This window comes from Salarias fasciatus, chromosome 9, assembly GCF_902148845.1.
Source record: "Salarias fasciatus chromosome 9, fSalaFa1.1, whole genome shotgun sequence".
In the NCBI taxonomy this organism is placed as follows: Eukaryota; Metazoa; Chordata; class Actinopteri; order Blenniiformes; family Blenniidae; genus Salarias; species Salarias fasciatus.
Window position 1 is genome coordinate 18,253,812 of NC_043753.1, and position 6,000 is coordinate 18,259,811.

Below are 6,000 nucleotides of genomic sequence, written 5' to 3' on the forward strand. Positions count from 1 at the left end.
TGGAGCTGAAGGTGATTTTCAGGGCAAAAACCTCAGTTTTTATGAGAATATATGACAAGTTTAAAGCTTTGTCCTTACTTTCACAAATTCTACAAATCATACTCAAGCTTTTTAAACATGTCAAACGGCCTTTTTTAATCTCTTCTGTGATAGTTATAACTTAATCGCTCTTAGATTGGAAAAAAAACAGGAAGAATGGAAGAAGTTATCAAATATGGACACAAGCTTGATAAGAGTTATCCTGATGGTGGCAGTGTGCTGCTGCTGTCGGAATAACAGACGTTTGGCTTCTGATTTAGTGCTGAATGAAACCAATATATTGTGTGTATGTGTGTGTGTGTGTGTGTGTGTGTGTGTGTCACACCTCAGGTTATTACAGTAAAATAAGCATCCACCTTGTCAGCGGCAGTCATACAATATAAAAAAAATGACTTTATTATCTTGTAAAACTTTTTATGGACAGCTTGTGTATTGAAAAACAATATGTATATCTCAGATTATTGTTTCCATTCGAACATTTGGTTATTGCTGTCGGCCTGTTTATAGCTCCAGTAAAAACATCCTGGAGTTTACAGCCCGCCACTTCCGAGGTTACAATCATTTTGTGTGTACTCTGGCTGCCCGGATGTTGGGACAACAGCTTAACGGCCCGTCATCACTGATACTGCCCTTTAATGTTAATTAAAAGATGAGAAACTGTGGCATAAAAGCCCCAATGAGGCAATAAGAAAATGTTTGCCATCAGATATTACCAAAAAAACAACAAAGTCACGCCGATATAATGACTTGTGAGACAGTGTCCCGAATCACACACAATAAGAAACATCAACAATCATACAATAAAACATAAAAGGTGATGATAAGATATCTATGTTGACTGTTTAAACGATGAAAAACCATCAGTGATGATGATTCTTCTTTAATCTAATTTACAACAATTAACCCCACATTAAGCACTCATCTTCATAAAATATCAGATTTCTCTTATTTTTTAAGCTTTCACTGAAAGATTTAACAATGTTCATCATCCCTCTGAGCAACTACAGTCTCTCTCTTTCCCACATGATGAGTCTTATGCTTTGAAAACTCCTTTTAATATAGAACAAATCCCACTTTAATGGCAGCACTTCCACCTCTTATCAGGGCATTTATACTCACTCATCAAACAACAGGCAGCATATTGTAACTGAAACCACACTGTAATCTGTGTTTATTCAATTTAAAGACACTTCTTTTTTAGTGTCGATTGAAGGGTTCCATGTAAGTTAATAAAGACTGAAACACAGTGGCTCCTCATGTAAATCATAGCATGTAAACCTTGAACTGACCTCTTCAAGAGACACTCACACACTCTAATGTGTTTTAATAAAATACCTTTGTCACACATTCTGCTGTTGACAAGACAAATTTGAACTTTTTTCATCAACATAGTGGCTGAATATCATGACTCCACTGGGTGTGACGTCTTTTCAGTTAAAAACCTCCTGCATCATTTTATTATTTTTCATTAGATATTGGTTCTTTGTGTTTGCTCTGTGATGGAGTGTGTACCCTGTTTTCACCCTCAGTCAGGTGGGATCGCCTCACGACCAAGAGGCGTAGCAAACAGCCAGATCGATGGATCTGTATTTGTTCTCGAGTGTCATATCGATGTACGTTAATCAATTTCCTTCTCATAATAAATCCCCCCCTCTACCATTTAATTCGATGACTCACAGAGAGACTTTCACACACTACAATACACGTCAACTGGACAAATATCATCCCACACCATGAGTCATAAACACACAAACACACACACACACCTTATGAATTAGATTGACTAAAGCTCTGTCAGCCCTTAGTCACTATACAACCTGAGTATTACCGACTTAAGCCGTGACACTAAAGCATCAGTAAAAGTTGACAAATCCGATAGATGCTATTATAAGGAAGTGCGCCAAAATTAGAATGAGTCATGTGTTGTTCCTTCGTGTTGTTTGGCGTGATAATGCTCAGGCAGAGGTTGCGTGGCCTGGCACTTTTCCCAGAAAATAGTAAAAAGCACAAAGGAGACGCTCCTTGAATCGTTCAAACTTCCCATAACTTCCATGCCACACACACTTTGTCTCACCGAAATAATGTTTAACTGAATACTGAAAATCCAGATGTTTTCATATCACAGTATAGAATTGTTACCTGCTGTTGGGATTATAGGCAATAAAAGCATAATTCTTCTCAAGATGCTTTCAAATGAGTCTTGATATGTAGCCTGCAGCTGCCATAACTGTTAAAACACCAAGGTTTATCGCTTTAAATACTTTCTATTATACCGACAATTGCTTCATTTGTAAAGATTTTGTGAAATAACCAATGATTCAGCCTGTATGTTGTTTCTTTTTTGCTGCTGCTGTGTCCCCTCGAGCCCCCAGGTGCCCCTCAAAGGAAGTCACTGACTTTATCGGTCTGTTATAGCAAGCTGACACCAGCCCCTCTCTCGGTCTATTTTACTTCATATTTCAACACTGTGAAAAAGCTTTAAAGCTTTGCAGTCCACTTTCTCCTTGAGATAATACACAGATTTATTTTCTAATTGACAAATTAGTTACTCGGGGCTGCAGGTTTATTAATAATCTACCTCAATTGTGGCCGCTCTAAAAGGGCGTGGGTGAGCCAAGCATTGTGTGATTACTGGATAAATATCCTTATCTACTTTATGTTCACAGTAATTAGATTTAGATAAAGCAACAGCAGTGCAAATGCCTATTTAACATTATTAAAAGATGACGATCAGCGCTGAATGAGTAATCACCACTTTACCCTGATGGCTCTGATTCAACTCAGCCAAAGGCAATTACGATCATTGTTTGAGTGTCTTAATTCCATTAATTATAATTACACATTTAAAGGTTCAAGAAACAGTTGACCCATTTAGCAAAAAAAAAAAAGTGTTGCAGTTGAAAATTCACAAGAACACTTAGAGATCATTTAGTTTTACAAATGAAAACAGCCTTATTTACATTTTGAGTTCAAATTCTTCATCGCTTTTGTTCTTGAATACATGCAGGAAATGTATTTATTTTGTCCCTTTAAGTCGAGGGGTCAAATTCTTGTTTTTGTTTTGCCAAACATTAGTTTGAACTACAGGATAAAATATCTTGACCTCCCTGATTCAGCCAATAGTCGCTCTAATGTCAGACTTAATGTTGGCCTTAAATCTTTGCAGCTTTAAATAAATGCAAGCCCGCCTGTGCGTTTGCACTTTCTTTACATTCTTGTTGAGTGATCGCTTCCTGTTTGGATACCACTGCAGCAACTTGCTCACTCTCTGAAAAGTTACTCTGTTGAACTTTCGAAGTGTGACTGAAGGTGCAAATACCTGAGTCACTCACCTAGTAAGTGAACTTGGGTAAATATAAACCATAGAGTGTACATATACATGCAGTGTGTGATGTATAGGAACCGCTGCTGGTGCAGAGGAGACAACGGTGAACTTCCTCTGCATTTTCACTGGATACAGAATGAGGAAACTCCCACGAGTGCAGGATGAGTCATCCAACGTTTGGCACCATTTTATAGGAAGAGAAGAGAGAGTTTCTTCTAGGAAATATTATTATAAAGTAATATCTTATCTGTATGTATCAAGATGATATTTAAGTTTTTTTGTTTTTTTTTGCATTTGTTTGGAATCTATTGTAATGTATCTCTCTAGAAAGTCAGTTTTGTTATTGTGTTCACCTTTTTAATTTTATATTTGTGGGCGGAGTGTGTCTCTGTTTATCTTATATGTTCATGATTTATTTGTTCTTTGCGTGGTTAACTCAGCAGGCTGTGCTACAGTGTTTAGTTTGGAAATGTATGGTTTTGTATGATTTTTTTTTTTTTTTGGATACTGGAGCATGCTCTTGTCCTAACCACTAGGGGGCAGTGTTCACTCATAGCAGAAAGTGGAATCAGACTGAAGGGATATTTAGCAAGCACACGCCAACCCCAACCCCACTCCTGAAGAATCCAGGGTGGAGGGTCACTTGAGCTGAGGCACGTGTCTCGAGAGGCTCTGAATCCCCCCCCATTAAAGATTCAGATGCTGAGAGCCGGACACAGCTGACTTTCAATACAATGCTTCCACGCCATCAAAGTAACAGGCGGAAAAGGGGCAACAATTCAAACGTTTCGACATAAAAAAAATGATGATTCACCAGTAATAATGAAAACATGATGTTTCATACTTTAAAGAGTCCGTGGCTTTTTCTCCTTGTGTTTCAGATGCCACTTTTACTTCTCATTCCCAAATTTCTCATTCAAATCTCATCAACAGGTGAAAAAGACAACTCTTTTTAGATGTTTTACGTGGAACTCTTATATTAGAGGTTGAATAGCATATATTTGATTTGAAAAAAAGAAGCAACAATAAAAGGTCGAGCTCTAAAGAAAGAAAGAAAGAAAGAAAGAAAGAAAGAAATTAACATCATCATTGATTGCGCTTTTTAAGAGGCATAGTTTGAGAAGCACTAGACCAAATCAAAGTACATCAAGTCTCTCCACATTGATGAGTTACAAAGGCAGGATGATGCATCAGTATTAACAATGATGAGATAATAGAGCTCTCTGTAGAGGGGTGCTTTGTTCAGTTGTGACGGAATGTATTTTTGTGCTATAAATGCACTTGTAAAATAGTTTTTTTTTGGTCACTTAATGTTTATCAATGTACAGGATGAGAAAAGTTTCCAATACTGTGTTGGTGTTTTTCATTTTATTATGCAAAGTGTGTTTCATAAAGAGAAACGTCAAAGAGAAACACCTTCAAACAAGTGACTCAGCTTCTCAATGATCTTGAAGTTTCTGGGATAGCACTACACTGAGAGGTTAATGTAAGCATTTTCTTATAGTGATGAGATAATGACTCATATTTCAGTTGTGGGAAGATCCACACGAACATAGCTCATGTTTCACATCATACAGGGCACTGGAAATGATCATTTATTTATATCTTATTCTCTTAATGTGTTTTTTTCATATGAAATGTAGTTACAATTACATCAGTAATTTTTCTAGGGATTAAAAACATCTAAATTACTCATCAAACACAAAGTACTGCAAAAACGTCTGTACATATAATTTCTGCAAATAGCAAATACAAATAAATAACAGATTAAATTCAACCCCTTCAGCTTTTTCTTTGGTGCCACAACTGATAGGACAGCTAAACAGCTCCATAGATATGATCCAGTCTAACTAACAAAACGGTTTGCCTCTATAAAAATGCAAATGTGCCTGCTTTATGATGAAAGAAAGCAATAAAGCTACATTTTTTTTTAACAAAACTGGAACCACAAAGATGTAAAACCCAATTTAACTTGAATACTCTGTAAGACGCATGAGCTCGATTAAAAGTCTAGTTGTGTAACAAAGCCGCGTCACTGATTTAAGCTAAATAAGTTAAAAACCTTGAGAAATAATTACCATGTATCGATCAAACACCTAAGAGACAGATTTTCCATTGCATTGATTGAGGGGATTTGTTGCAGGAGACAGATTGTGGCGGGTGAGGTGAGTTTCAGCACTGGACAGCTCCTCCGCTCCCTGCGGGCTCCGGATCCCGGACCACGTGCTCCTCCTTTAAACGGCGTGACGTCAAGTGTTGATATTAATTCGCAGTTTAATTAATGATAATGTGTGAATCTAAGATCCATTCCTTTTTTAGGACTTGGCTCGAGGTCTTTCATTGACGCGGAAGAAGGATCCGCTCCGATGGGACAGGGGCCGATGACGCAGCCGCCCGCCCCCCACCCTCTCCACTCCCCCCGCACCTACGTGACAAGTGAAAAAGGCATGGCTATCTGATTCAGAGATAAAAAACCAAAAGGAGGAAAGGAGGACAAGTTCTTCGTGCGGAGGGGGAAGTTTTCTGCGGATAAAGGTTTGGTGGTCTTCGTTCTCTCCATGACCGGGTAGAAATTCCCGAGAACTGGTCCGCGGGGCGCACGGAGGAGCTGCACACTCGGAGCAAGCACAAAGAAG